Source organism: Pseudorca crassidens, chromosome 2, assembly GCF_039906515.1.
Source record: "Pseudorca crassidens isolate mPseCra1 chromosome 2, mPseCra1.hap1, whole genome shotgun sequence".
NCBI lineage: Eukaryota > Metazoa > Chordata > Mammalia > Artiodactyla > Delphinidae > Pseudorca > Pseudorca crassidens.
In genome coordinates, this window is record NC_090297.1 from 138,605,665 (window position 1) to 138,622,108 (window position 16,444).

The window sequence follows — 16,444 nt, forward strand, 5'->3', positions numbered from 1 at the left end:
GGCAAATCCGATGGGTGAAAATCTGACATGTACTAAGCCACGCTTTCCTAATGGGCAGGGACTTTCGTCTGCTGAGCAAAACCAGTTCAGTGCGTTCCCTTCACCTGAGCGTTCTCTGTCCCAGGGAGCAGGCTCCGACTCTGCCACCTTGTGGTTGGAGCAGTGACGCAGCTCTGTTCCTTACCGCCGGCTGCTGAGTGAACCTGGCTTGGCTCTGCACACCCAACCCCTTTCTCAGATACACTGGCTGACCAGATCCCAAAGTCTGGCTGTGATGGGAGTAGGAGGACTCACTCGGCCCCAGCCATGCTGCCTTGCATTCAGAATCCCTGAGCCAGTGCCCTACTCAGCTCCATTTGTGTGAGTCCCCACTGGTGATAAGTGAGGTGAGTCCTAGACCCTGAATCCTCAACATCAACAGCAAACCCAACTGAGATTCTTAAAAAACTGGAAGTTGCTCTCATGTTTATCTTCAGCATAGTCTTCCTTCCTCTCCCTTTTTTTTTTTTTTTTTGCACTTCTGGAATAGTCCTTCTTTATGCCTCCATCCTTTTTTCTGAACCACATTTGAGAGAATGTGAAATTGCATGTTTATTATTGGTTTCAACTAACAGAAACACACGTGAGCTCTCTTAAAGACAAGAGATAGAGCTTATTTTATTTTTCACAAATTTATTTATTTATTTTTGGCTGCATTGGGTCTTCGTTGCTGTGCGCAGGCTTTCTCTAGTTGCGCCGAGCGGGGGCTACTCTTCGTTGTGGTGCGCGGCCTTCTCATTGCGGCGGCTTCTCTTGTTGCGGAGCACGGGCTCTAGGCTCTCAGGCTTTAGTAGTTGTGGCACACGGGCTCAGTAGTTGTGGCTTGCGGGCTGTAGAGCACAGGCTCAGTAGTTGTGGCACACGGGCTTAGTTGCTCCGCGGCATGTGGGATCTTCCTGGACCAGGGCTCGAACCCATGTCCCCTGCATTGGCAGGCAGATTCTTAACCACTGCACCACCAGAGAAGCCCCTAGAGTTTACTTTAGAGACAGGTTTATCTCCGAACCCAGGGGCAGGTAGCTAGTGTACTCTAGAAATAAACTAGAGCCAGAGCCTCAAATGCAGTCAGGACCTTCCCTCCCGTCTCTAGAGGAGGCGACCATACATTTCAGTTTCTGTAGGAACATCCTGGGTTTACTCTTTCACTCTGCCCACAATCACTGTATGTCAGTCTCGGTCCAATCAAGAGGCAGAAACCTCAAGGTGACTTAAATAGGAGAAATTTCATGTAAATATTTTAAATTTTCTGATAAAAGAGCAATTATAAGATATAAGGGAACTCTATGTGGTACCCTAAAGCTGAGGGCGAATACCCAAGGAGGAACAACAGCAAAAGAGGACTCCCTTCCCGAGGCTGGGATTGCAACCACTGGGCAGCAGAGAGGTCTGCTGATCCACCCGGTCCAGAGCTGGTCTGCAGTCACTGGGCAAGCAGGAAGCAACTCTCTGAGACATAGTGGGGTGTAGAAAAACCACATCCAGTGGCCTGACACATGGGCGTGCAGAGCGAGTACAAGTGCCATTGCAGATGGGAGGCCTGGAGCATATGGTGTCCATGTCAGGAAGCCCACAGGAAGGGGATTGTTAGGGCAGGCCAAGGCTGCAAGGACACCAAGGGACCATGACTTTGGGGCCTGTGCCAGAACTGGGTCAGAGTACCACCAGCTGATAATGGAGCTGCCAGAAACAGCAGGAGGGCCCCTTCCTCCTGCCTTCTCCCTTGAGTGACCTCTACTGAGAAAGCTTAACAAGTGCTCTTTGTAAAGGAGAAATGCTTAAAGGAATTCCATCTATCATTGCAGAGCACGCCTTGAAGGGTGAATTCGGATGTGAGTGACAATAAATTGCTAACTGGCACAAATTTCAACAGTACCCTGGTAAGAATGATTAATTCCCAGGCTTGTCAGATTCATAGAGAAGGAGAGCAGAATGGTAGTTAGCAGGGGCTAGGAGAATGGGGAAACAGAGAATTATTGTCTAATGGGTACAGAGTTTCAGTCTGGGAAGATAAAAAATTCTGGAGATGGATGGTGGTGATGGCTGTACAACAATGTGAATGTACTTAATATTAATACCACTGAATTGTTCACTCAAAAAGGGTTAAAATGGTAAGTTTTCTATTATGTATATTCTACTACAATTTTTAGAAAGATTAATTCATGGTTACTATATTCATGCCTCACTTTTGCTCCTCTCCATACATCCACTTTCTTCTTCCTTTCACTGTTTCTCAGTCCACACACTAAAAACATGGCCACCAACAGCTCCTCACCTAAAACAGCTCTCCTTGTGTCAAGAAACCAGCCAGACTGAGTCTGGACTCTCACCATGTCCTCTTCCAAATTCTCCTGGAAGTTCTTCCAAAGCAGCAGCTTTGGTCCAATGCCCACTTTGGTTATTTGGGCCAGTATTATCTGCTATAGACCTGTTTTCAGAAGTGTTTATTTGTCGTTTTGGGGGTAGGATAAATGAGGAGGGAACTTTACTGACAAAACAAGAGGAATCCACTATAATCATTTAAAGACTCCCCTCCAGAGTTTTAATCAAATGGGGAAGTCAGGCAAAAGATACACACACACACACACACACACACTCACATCAAGAGTAAAATCAATAGGTAAAATGATGCCAGATCAGTAAAAGTTTTTTTATCCTTTCCACCTATGCTAGCAGTCTGAATTAATATTAGAGGCATATGGCAGAATAATCATAATTATTTATCAAGCTAATTAGCCATATTTAGTTTCCTAATTGGCCATAAAATGGCAGAAATCTTTATATATACAGTGAGACTTAAAAATGAATTATGGTTGTTATAGGGATTGTCATTTTTTATTTTTGTAGGCACAACTCCTTGAAATGATATATATATTCCCATCAGGTGCTTCAGAGAAGCACTGGTCTTTCTCTTGACAGACAATGTGCATTTTGGCACCAAATTATTGGATGGAAAAATACAGGCATTTTCCAAGCTCTAAACACAGAGCATGTCATCTATTCGTTTGGATTTCTTCCTAAACTATTGTCACACCAGTGGTTTTTCTAAGAAGAAATCAATCCAAATCTGTCTTTGGACTCAGAATCCAGGAAGCCTGGGTTTTATCACTGGCTTGGTCACAGATGCACTGAAAAATGCGCAAGTCACTTCCATCTTTGTCTGAATTTCTCCATCTGGCAAATGTAGATTCTGACACTCACCATCAGATAATGTTTGCAAAATGTTTGACAGTCCTTGATGGTAGACAGTATGTAATTGCAAACTGTTGCAATGTTTTTTCTGCCCTAAAAATTCTTCTCTTTTCTAGAAACTATTTTTAAATTAAAAATATCACTTTTAAAATATGGCTACCTGGCGATAACAATTCAGTTGGTAATGGAGAGTAATTTGAAAAAAAAAGAAAGTACAGGTCTTTTTCCGTGGCATTCCCCAGAGGTAACAGCTTAAAATTGCTCTAACTTTAATCCTTCTGAGACCAACACCCACAATAATAATTTATTAGCCTTTTATCTTCGATGTATCAACTTCAAAGTACATCTGATGGGTCCCCTCATGAAAGATGAAGATCTTTGCTCATTTACACTTCAACAACCACTGCCAGATGTATTTCATTTTTTATTATTCTGTTACATACTTCTATAGCTTTACCCAGTACATCCCTCCATTTCTTGATCCATCAATTTCAGACGGTATCTCTTGACTTCCCTCTAAGACGAGAGATTTAATAGCCCTGTGTTCCCCTCCTCCCCTCATGGCTACCCCCAATGTCACAGCTTCAGTTCATCATATAGTTAATTTTACATTGTCAAAACTTATAGAATTTATACTTTCTTATATAATTAATTCTTCTGCATTTTGGCTGTTTATTAAGTTTAAAAATAACCAGGACTTATTTTAATTAAATGAATATTAGTCATTATTTGGTAAATTTCATTCTATTCAAATAAAAAAATATTTATTGATTACATACTCTGGGCCAGCACCATTCTAAGTGCTAGGGATAGATCAATGAAGAAAACAGACAAAGTATCCCTGCCTTCATAGAGCTTACATTTTAACGTATGTTTGGACTCATAGAAAAAGTGAAGAAATTCTATGGCATATAACCTTGCCAGTAGAAAAAGAAATGCACATACCTAAACTGGGAGGAAGAGGGAAGAAGTAGAGGAAGCAAGGTGCTGAATTTTTATAATGTATTATTGTCATATGCCTTCACTTTCTCACTAAGATAATAATCTAGAATCTGCAACACTTTAGAGGAAATTTATTTTCTTCTTGAAGCTCTTCTTTCCAGAGCCTCCTGACTTGCTAATCCAACTTGGGTTGCTAACTTTTGAGGCTTAGTTTTCAATGTCATTTTACTCCAGGAAGGGAGCGGTGTTGTTCTGTTTATTGCAGGGATTTGTTTTTGTTTTTTTCCAGATTTACTTTGTATCGAGCAGCTGAGTTTAGTCAATTGCTATTTGAATTGCTTGTTTTTCTCTTTTCTTTATCTTTCTGGAATAAATTCTCAAATCATTATTTCAAGAAGCAAAATTATGAAGATAGTAAAAAAATCAATGGTTGCCAGGAGTTGGGGGCAAGGAGGGAGGGATGAATAGGTGGAGCACAGAGGATTTTAAGGCCAGTAAAAATACTCTATGGTACTATAACGATGGATATATATTATTATACATTTGTCCAAATCCAAAGAATGTACAACACCAAGAGTGAACCATAAAGGAACTGTGGACTTTGGGTAACTGTGATGTGTCATTGTAGGGGCATCAGTTGTAACAAGTGTACCACACTGGTGCAGGATGTTGATAACGGGGGAGGCTATGGGTGGGGTTTGGAGGCATATGGAAAATTTTCGTACCTTCTTCTTAATTTTGCTCTGAACCTAAGACTGCTCAAAAAAGTCTTTCTTTAAAAATTATGCTTAACCTACTATATAAAAAATAAATTAATTAAAGTAATTTTTTAAAAAAAATTATGTTAACTGAAAAAAGCCAGTCACAAAAGACCAATATTGTATGATTCCCTTTATATGAATTATCCAGTATAAGCAAATCTATAGACAGAAAGTAGGATAGTGGTTGCCTAAGGCTGGCAGAATGGTAGGTTTAGGAGTTGATGGCTAAAGTATACAGGGTTTCTATTTGGTGATGAAAATATTACCAAATTGGTTTTGGTGATGTTCGTACAACTCAAATGTACTAAACATAACTGAACTGTACGCTTAAAAAAGTAAGATTGGATCAGGAGGCAATATTGAATAAGGTTTAAGGATATAGATTTTGAAATTAGGCTGACCTGCGTTCAAATCCTGGCTTTACTACTTACTGGTTGTGTGACTTTAATGAGGTACTACATTCTCTGTGAACTTCACTGTCCACATCTGGAAAATACAAATAAAGATATCTGACTCAAAACATACACACATACCCCATCCTCAAAGACTCTGGAAAGTGTCCTGAGGAAGCAGGACAGTGGTGGCCAAAGGCTCCCACCCCCTCCTCCGCAGCAGCTTCACCTCACTGATTGACTGCTTTGGCATGGAGGTAGCTCCTTGCTGCCATCCTTGCCTCGAGGAGGGAAGACAGATCAAATTCAGTGAGAGATCAACTAATTGTCACCCTCTCTTGGCCCTTTCTTTCCGTCTGAGTTTTATCAGTCTCAGTCCCATGTCCATAAATCCCCTCCCTCAAATTTCAAAAAGAGGGATGAAAAAGAGGAAGAAATTTAAAATCTCCATCATGATGTTATACCCAAGGTTCCAGGTTCACTGTAGACAAGGATTGGACACTTATCAAGTACAAACTCCAGACTAGGATGAATTACATCATTTGTTGTGGAAATTACAAGTGGTACTTAGTTGCTAGCTTACTTTAGCCAGACCAAGTGGATTAATCATTATAGTGTAATATAAAGTCCAGATGAAACAAAGTCAGCCTAGCAATTTTAGCTAGAAAGAGCAGTGTAAACACTTCAAAAACACCCAGGCAAAAAAATATAAACTGTGGAGAGCAGCCACTTCCAAAGCCACAGCAAACTCAGGGACCAGTTTTCCAAGAGAATGTTTTATCTCAAGCCAAGTGGACCTAATACTAAAGCCCTAAGATTAAAGCCTGTTGTATCTACCAGTCCATAGTATCAATAAAGGACCACTCATCCAAGGAAAGAGCATTCCCAACTCCTTTTTTTAGCCTACTTTACTCTGATCGAAAATGGACTCTTACAGAGAAGTCGACACGGAAGCCATGACTAATATTTGGGCAGGAAGCAGATACACCCTACCGTGGCAGTACAACACTAGAACTAGCCATCAGGGATGGTTGGTTCTTAGCAAGATGATAATGATGACATAGAGTCATGAAATTTCCAAGCTGAAGTGAAAATAAGAATATTAAACATGATGACAGTGATACAGTAATTAGAGCAAACATTCATTAAGACCTGATTATGTCCAGGAAGTATTCTAAATACTTCACATGTTTTAAATCACTGAATCCCAACCATAACCCTATAAGGTAAGTACAATAAACATTCCCATCATACAGAAGAGAAAACTGAGGGTAGAGACCAATTCTTTCTTTTGGCCCTTCTCAATACTGCGGCCAAGTGAGGTGAGGGATCTTGTATATAGTTACTGAGGTTGGTTTTATTTGCCTTCAGACTTCCTTCTTCATAAATTCTTCATCTTCTTCCTCTTTACTCCATTTCAGAGGCTCAATTACCCCTTTTATAAGTAAAGAAGACTATTTTCATGGAAAGATCCTTTATCAGCCCTTACTTGTCAAGATCACTGACATCCAAATGATGTGAGCCAAATCCAGTGTTAAATTCTCCATCTTCCTTTTGCTTGTCCCATCAGCAGGATTTGACATAATTGATCACTCTTTCCCTTCCTCCTCGGAAATCTTTTCTTCCTTTGGCTTCTGGTACACTATTCTCTCTTGAATTTCCTTCTACCTCAGTGGCTGCTACTTCACTGTCTCTTTTACTGGTTCCTTTTCTTTTCCCTGACTCTAAGCTGGAGGCTTCATCATTGGACCGCTTCTCTTCCATAACTACACTCACTCCCTTCGTGATTACTTCTAGTCATGTGGCTTTAAATATGATTCCTCAATTTATACTTGCAGTCAGGACTCTGTCCCAGAAGTCCAGACACATATTCAGTTGCCTACTTAACATCTCCACTTGGATGTCTAAGAGACATCTCAAACTTACTAGGACCAAAACCAAAGGTGTGGTTTCCCCTATCAAACCTGCTTCTCATACACTTTTCTCCACATTGGTAAATGGTAACTCCACCCTTCCAGTTGCTTAAGTCAAGAATCTTGAAGTCATCCTTGGCTCCTCTCTTTATCCCATATTCAAATGAACAAACCCTGTGTCTCTACTATCAACGATATCAATATAGTTCAATATCAATATATCTCCAGTTCTCACCATCTCCACAACTATTGTACTGGTCTGATCCAAGCCTCTACCATCTTGCCTGATTTGTTATAATGGCATCCTAACTACTCTACTCCTCCACTCCTGCCCTACTAGGGCAGCCAGAGGGCTCTTTTAAAAGTATAATGGCTTCATATGTCACTCAAAGCAATGACCAAATTTCTTCACTAGTTCATCGGCTCTGTGTGCTTTGCAAGTGTCCTGATCCCACCCAAATACCTCTCTCCTAGAACTTCTCTTATCTCACTTGTTCTTGGTTTCCTTGCTGTTCTTGAATTATGAGTCATGCCCCTACCTCAGGGTCTTTGCACATGCTATCTCTCAGTCTGGAACACTCTTACATATATGGTCGGCATCCACTCTTACTTTACTTACTTTTCACTGTGCTCAAAATCACCTTATTACAGAAGGCACCTACTATAAATAACAATCCAGAACTTCTGCATTCCTGATACCCTTTCTTTTGATTTATTGTGAGCCTTGGCAGTTATGACCACTTGATTATTATATGTTTAATTGTTTATTGTTGGTCTCACCCAATTAATTATCAGCCACATGAAGGCAGGGACTTCGGTTGTTTCGTTCACTATAATATCCCCAGCACCTCAAACAGTGCTTGACACTATTAATGAATGAATGAATGATGTTGAATCAGACTGTTACCTATCGCAGGCGTACTTGCAATTAAGATTTATCTCTCATTGCAAAAATAAATGCATCTCTCCTCTCAAGGAACTTCATGATTTAAATACGGTGAGGGTGGATGTATCCATGAAATTATCTTTTTGCGGTCTCCAACTCTGCCGTCATATGGATCTATCCTGAGTACTGTTTTCTCTAAGAATTCACTTCAAAATTAAAATGAATGATAAAAGGGTAACTGTATTGCATAAGTTTGGGCAGGGTTCTTTCAGGCATTAAAATGAGTTCATCATTATGGCCACTGGCTTGGCTTGAGTCCTTGTGCCACCTATGTGCTGTGGGAAGTCTTTTTTTTTTCCCCTCCACATCCTTTGGGGAAAAACCTGAAGAACTGAAAGTACAATGGCCACAGCTATTCTCTGAGAACAGACTTAGGACTGTGTCCCTTCCTTTGAAAAGCACACCACACATACCCACTCCCAATGTAAATACAATAACCATGAGTCTGACTGCCATGGAGATCCAGCTGCATCACAGACCTCATGCCAGATGAACAGAAGGTTAAAAGAAGGAATCTGCTGAAGAGGCCAAAAGTTTGGTTTGCTTGTGGACTGTTTTTTTAACCTTTGCCCATTCAGCAACTGTTAGTAACTGTTTTGTCTCTCTCCTCACCCCACAGTATTGTGCAGGGTCAAGCTTCCATTAGAGAGCACCTGACTTATATTACCCTTCTTCTTTTTTGATGTTAATATGGTTGGGCTTGATTAGAGTAAACAGAACAGGAGATTTGAATGAGTTCCTGTTTCCAAGGAAAGGAGGATCTCTTGATGCCTCACCCATATCCCCTCCACTTACCCTGGAGGTCAACTGCCTGTGGTTCCCACACACTCTGATGAATTCCTGTGACTCTGCCTGATGGCTTTGTCTAGCTGCAGGACTAAGCTTGGCCGTGCTCTCTTATGCTCTAAGGAATGGAGTGGCCAACAGTGCTGAGGGCCGATGCCCCAGGTGCAGCACTCGGCCAATGAGGGATGGGAGTAGGTGAATAAAGTATTCAGCTTTCTATTCCTCCTACTCCTGAGGAATAGTTCTCAGGTATGTTCCATCCATTTTCTTAGAATGTCCCCAGTAGTATTAAGCCCCAGTCACCCACAATTCATTAACTCACAATTTATTGTCTTTATCCCCTTTATGACTCAATTTCTTATTCTCTCAATGTCCATCCTGTAATCACCTCCCAAGTAAATTACTTGTACTGAAATTCTTCTTTCAGATTCTGATTTTGGGGAATACAAACTGAGATAGAGGCATATTTTGTTACCTGAAATGGCTTGGGCTGAAGCTTGCTCTTGAGGAGAATAAGCACCTGGAGCTACAGTGTCTGAACTAGCAGCTGCTGCTGCCACCTAGACATTGTCACTGAGCTGTGTGAAGCTATATGGCAAGGCTGAGTCTGGTAATATATTTTATCACTTGGATAATAATAAAATTACTTGGTTAGTAAATACCAAAGAAATGATACTCATTTCTTCACTTACTTTATTGACTTAAGCATACAGGTGTAAGTTATCAATATGAATAACATAGTAATGCATGTTATCATTTGATGATCAGTTAGTTGTTTGTTATGGTTTATTATTAGTTGTCTGTAATAGTTACATTGTATGTTTGTTATGCATGTTTAAGAAATGATAATCATTTATGAATTTAATTTATTGAATTTAAAAAACATGTTTAGGAAGCTCCAGAAATGAGGAAGCTTTTCAAAAGAAACCCTCCAGAAATCTATATTAAGGTCCCTTTGAATCTTTGCTAAGTACTGACCTACACATGCACAGAGTGAAATTATACAAAGCTGTTCAAAGAATGGTAGGGAGCTGTAAGCTTGCACAGGGATGAATGTGTTCAAACTCTGATCATCCACAGTGGAGGATCATTGGGATCACCTGGGGCATTTAGTGGGGATTCCTGAGAGGTCACACCTTAGAAGTAAGTATGAAATATTCCTGGAGTAAAAACTACTTTAGCACTACTTACAAAAGCTTAAAAAGAGTTATCAAGAAGATTATTTGGGGCTTCCCTGGTGGCACAGTGGTTAAGAATCCATCTGCCAATGCAGGGGACATGGGTTCGAGCCCTGGTCCGGGAGGATCCCACATGCCATGGAGCAACTAAGCCCGTGTGCCACAACTACTGAGCCTGAGCTCTAGAGCTCGCGAGCCACAACTACTGAAGGCCACATGCCTAGAGCCCGTGCTCCGCAACAAGAGAAGCCACCACAATGAGAAGCCCACGCACCACAACGAAGAGTAGCCCCCGCTCGCCGCAACTAGAGAAAGTCCGCACACAGCAACGAAGACCCAACGCAGCCAAAAATCAACAAGTAAAACAAATTTTTTTTAAAAAAAGATTATTTTGATCTGATAGTGACTTAAGTGTCTACAAATATAAAACCCAACCCTCTTTAAAAGAACACAATGAAATCCAGACACTTAACAATGTAAGATTTACAAAGTCCAGAACCAATAAGTTTTTTTTTAAACTAGATGTGACAAGAAAATGGAAAACGTGTCCTCTAACCAGGAGTAAAGACAATCAGTAAAAACAGATCCATAAATTACAGTGATGCCAGAAATTACAGGGTGATAGAACAGTTATTAATGTAATATTCAAGTATATAAAGAAAGACATAAACGTAGTGAGAAGAGAAATAGAACATATAAAAAAGAATCAATGAGAATGAAATTCTGGAGTGGAAAAATAAAATATTTGAAATGAATTCACTGGAGGGGATTAACAACAGATGTCACACTGCAAAAGAAAAGGCTAATGACTTTGAAGACATAGCGATAGAATCTATCCAAAAAGAAACAGAGAACAATGACTTTAAAAATAAACAAAACCTCAGTGACCTGTGAGACAATATCAAGAAGTCCAAGATGCATGTAATTGGAGTCCCAGAATAAGAAGAGTAAGAGGTAGGGAAAGCAAACATATTAGAAGACTCAAGGTTGAAACATCTCCAAATTTGATTAAAACTATAAACTCACAGATCCAGTGAGCTCAGAGAACATCAAACAAAATATCACACACACATACAAATACCCACATACAGGGTCACACAAGGCACATTATAAAGTGCTGAAAACCAGTGATTAAAAAAGAAAAATCTTAGCAGACACCAAAGAACAAAGATAGTTTATAGAGAGAAACAAATAAGAATTATTGTATACCTCTGGGCAGAAACTGTGTAAACCAGAAGAAAATGAACTAACATCTTCAAAATACTAAAAGGGCAAAAATCCATATGCAACTAATATATTCTTCAGAAATATGGTAAAAAAAATTTTCAGACAAACAAAAGCTATGACAATTCATCAGGAGATCTATATTACAAGAAATGTTTTTAAAAATCTTGCTCATAATCAATAAATTTGGTAAAGTAGCAGGATACAAAATTAATGCACAGAAATCTCTTGCATTCCTATACACTAATGATGAAAACTCTGACAGAGAAATGAAGGAAACACTCCCATTTACCATTGCAACAAAAAGAAGAAAATACCTATGAATAAAGCTACCTAAGGAGATAAAAGACCTGTATGCGGAAAACTATAAGACACTGATGAAAGAAATTAAAGATGATACAAACAGATGGAGAGATATACCATGTTCTTGGATTGGAAGAATCAACATTGTGAAAATGACTATACTACCCAAAGCAATCTACAGATTCAGTGCAATCCCTATCAAACTACCAATGGCATTTTTTCACAGAACTAGAACAAAAAATTTCACAATTTGTATGGAAACACAAAAGACCCTGAATAGTGAAAGCAAACTTGAGAAAGAAAAATGGAGCTGGAGGAATCAGGCTCCCGGACTTCACACTATACTACAAAGCTACAGTAATTAAGACAGTATAGCACTGGCACAAAAACAGAAATATAGATCAATGGAACAGAATAGAAAGACCAGAGATAAACCCACGCACATATGGTCACCTTATCTTTGATAAAGGAGGCAAGAATATAAAATGGAGAAAAGACAGCCTCCTCAATAAGTGGTACTGGGAAAACTGGACAGCTACATGTAAAAGAATGAAATTAGAACACTCCCTAACACAAAAATAAACTCAAAATTGATTAAAAACCTAAATGTAAGGCCAGACACTATCAAACTCTTAGAGGAAAACATAGGTAGAACACTATATGACATAAATCACAGCAAGATCCTTTTTGACCCACCTCCTAGACAAATGGAAATAAAAACAAAAATAAACAAATGGGACCTAATGAAACTTAAAAGATTTTGCGCAGCAAAGGAAACCATAAACAAGATGAAAAGACAACCCTCAGAATGGGAGAAAATATTTTCAAACAAAGCAACTGACAAAGGATTTGTCTCCAAAATATATAAGCAGCTCATGCAGCTCAATAACAAAAAAACAAATAACCCAATCCAATAATGGGCAGATCTAAATAGACATTTCTCCAAAGAAGATATACAGATTGCCAACAAACACATGAAAGGATGCTCAACATCACTAATCATTAGAGAAATGCAAATCAGAACTACAATGAGGTGCCACCTCACACCAGTTAGAACGGCCATCATCAAAAAATCTACAAACAATAAATGCTGGAGCGGGTGTGGAGAAAAGGGAACCCTCTTGCACTGTTGGTGGGAATGTAAATTGATACAACCACTATGGAGAACAGAATGTAAATTGATACAACCACTATGGAGAACAGTATGGAGAACAGCCCTTAAAAATAGGGCTTCCCTGGTGGCACAGTGGTTGAGGGTCCGCCTGCAGATGCAGGGGACGCGGGTTCGTGCCCCGGTCCGGGAGGATCCCACATGCCGCGGAGCGGCTGGGCCCGTGAGCCGTGGCCGCTGAGCCTGTGCGTCCAAAGCCTGTGCTCCGCAACGGGAGAGGCCACAACAGTGAGAGGCCCGCGTACCGCAAAAAAAAAAAAAAAAAAAAAACTAAAAATAGAACTACCATACGACCCAGCAATCCCACTACTGGGCATATACTGGATGTTTGAATGCTAAAACACCATGAATTAATACAAAAAAGACAGAAAGAGAGCAAGTAAGTAAATAAGTAAGTGGTGGATGGGTGAATAGAAAAGAATAACAAAATTTTAAGTTTTAACCCAAACATACTGAATATTTCATTCAATGTAAATTGTCCAAATGCCTTAATTAAAAGACTCTCAGATTGAATAAAAAGCAATATCCAACTATATGCTATCTATAAGAAACCCATTTTACATATAAGGGCACAGCTAGGTTAAAGGAAAATAATAGAAGGTTTGATACAAGAAACAGAAGAAAAAATAGATAAATTGGACTTCAGCAAAATTTAAATTTTTCTGCTTCAAAGGACACCAGCATGAATGTGAAAAGACAACCCACAACATGGGACAAATATTTGCAAATTGTATATCTTATAAGGGACTTATATTGAGAATATATAAATAACTGTTACAACTAAATAATAAAAGATAAATAATCCAATTTTTAAATGATTAAAGGATCTGAATAGACATTTCTCCAAAGAAGTTACAGAAATGGCCAATAAGCACACAAAAAGATGTTCCACATCATTAGCCATCAGGGAAACGCAAATCAAAACTGCAATGAGATACCATATCACTCCCACCAGCATGGCTGGAATAAAAAAGACAGATAATAACAAGTGTTGATGAGAACACAGAGAAATTGGAACCCCCATACACTGCTGGTGGGAATGTAAAATGGTCCAGCTACTCTGGAAAACAATCTGGCAGTTCCTCAAAATGTTAGACATTGAGTTACTATATGAATCAGCAGTTCTACCCCTAGGTGTATATGCAAGAGAAATGAAAACATATATCCACACTAAAACCTGTACATAACTATTCGTAACAACATTATTTATAATAGCCAAAGTGAAAACAACTCAACTATCTATCAGCTAATGAATGGATAAGTAAAATGTGAGAAATCCATATAGTGGAAGATTATTTGGCAATCAAAGGGAATGAAATAGTGATACATGCTACAACATGAATGAACCTTTATAATATGCTAAAGGAGTCAGACACAAAAGCCTACATATTGTATTATTCCATTTGTATGAAATGTGCATAATAGGAAAATCCATAGAGACAGAAAGTAAATTAGTTGTTGCCAAGGGTTGGATGGGTAGGGAAAATGGGGGTGACTGCCAGAGGATATGTGGTTTCTTTATAAGGTGATGAAAATGCTCTAACATGGTGGGGATGGTTGCACAACTGTGACTATGCCAAAAAATACTGAATTGTACATTTTAAAATGAATTAATTGTATGGCATGTAAATTATATGTCAACAAAGCTGTTATTTAAAAAAAGAAAAATGATGGGAAAAGTTATGTCAAGCAAGAACCAATAAAAGGAAGCTGAAGCAGACTTCAGAAAAAATATTACCAGGGATAAAGTGAGACATTTTATAATGATAATGAGTCAATTTACCATGAAGATATAACAATCCTAATGCATTTGCACCTAAAAATAGAGCTCCAAAATACATGAAGCAAAAGTCAACCAAACTGAAAGAGAAATAGGAAAATCCACAAATATGGTTGGAGATTTCAAAATTTCTCAGTAATTGAGAGAGCAAGTATATAAAAATTAATAAAGATATTAAAGTCCAGAGCAACTTTGTCAATTAACTTGACCTGATCAACATTTATAGAATACTCCACCTAATAACAGTAGAATACACATTCTTTTCTAGTGCATTTGGAACATTTATTAAAATAAGCCATTTTCTGGGCCATAAAACAAATCTCAATAAAGTTAAAAAGCAAAGAAATCATACAAACCATGTTTTGTGTCCAAAATAGAATTAAATCAGAAATCACAGGAAGAAAGTATTTAGATATTGGAAAATAAAGTAAATATTTCTAAATAATCCATGGGTCAGAAAAGAAATCACAAGAGAATTTAGAAAATATTTTAAATTGAATAAAAATGAAAATACAACATGTCAAAATTTGACACAGCTAAAACACTTAGCTGTTTAGTTTGTAAATCACTCTTGGAGAAAAATTTAAAGCTTTAAAAGCTTGTATTTAAAAAGGTGAAATGGCAAAAATAAATTATTTGAGCTTTCAATGTGAAAATCTAGAAAAAGCATAGTAAATTGAAATGAGTTATGGAAAATACAAGAAAACTAGAGAAAATGAGATCAAAAGGAAGTTCCTTAAAATAATCAATAAAATTGATAAACCTCCAGCTCGATATATCACGATTAAAAAAAGGGGGGGGAAATCACAAGAGGAGACATCACTACAGATCCTTCAGATACTAAAAGGATAACAACAAAAAACTTTTTAGAAGGAAATATAAGAGAAAATCTTCATAGCCTTCAGATAATCAAAGATTTTTCAGATAGTTCAAAACATGTAAACCATAAAAGAAAAAATGATAAAGTGTACTTTATCAGAATAAAAAAAAACTTCTTTCAAAGACACGATTAAGAAAATGAAAAGGCAAGCCTCAGACAGGGAGGAAAGATTTACAATGCATATATCTGACAAAAGATTTATATCCAGAATATGTAAAGAACAAACTTTTTCAAAATCATTCAGTAGGAAGAAAATAACTTTAAAATGGAGCAAGATTTGAAGTCACTTCACACATATCAAAATGATGCAACAGTCCTCAATAAGCACATGAAAAATGCTTAACACCAATAGTAAAGAGGAAAATTAAAATTAAAACCACAATGTGATACCACTACAAATCCACTAAAATGATCCAAAATACTGACAAGTGTTGGTGCAAATGTAGAGCAACTATAATTCTTGTACTGCTGGTGGGAAAGTAAAATGGCACAACCACGTTGGAAAGCAGTTTGGCAGTTTCATATAACTTAAATATACGCTATCACACAAACCAACAATTCTATTTCTAGATATTTCCTTAAGAGAAATGAAAACGTGATTCACAATATACAGATGTACACAATGTACACAAATTTTCATGGCAACTATATTCATAATAGCCTAAACCTAGAAACCACCCAAAATACCCATCAACAAGTGAATGTATAAACAAATTGTGATATATTTGCACAATGGAATACTACTCAGTAGCAAACAAGAATGAACTATTGATATATACAGCAGCATAGATGGTAAAGATAGTAATGAATATCAATTTTTTCATCTGAGGTATATCAGTATATATATCTGAGTGTATATATCTGAGATATATCAGTGTATATATCAGTGTATATATATCAGTATATATCTGAGATATATCAGTGTGTATATCTCAATATA

The 16,444-nt window shown here is 38.1% G+C and overlaps 1 protein-coding gene across 5 annotated transcripts in view; it reads left to right on the forward strand.

Moving 5' to 3' along the window:
• Positions 1-16,444, forward strand: part of TSEN15 (tRNA splicing endonuclease subunit 15) — a 132,669-nt gene that overhangs the window by 100,546 nt on the left and 15,679 nt on the right. For all 5 annotated transcript variants that reach the window (XM_067728895.1, XM_067728894.1, XM_067728896.1 and 2 more), the window contains one exon: positions 9,396-9,578. The gene's annotated coding sequence lies outside the window, so the exon portion shown is untranslated. The remainder of the gene's footprint in view (positions 1-9,395; positions 9,579-16,444) is intronic.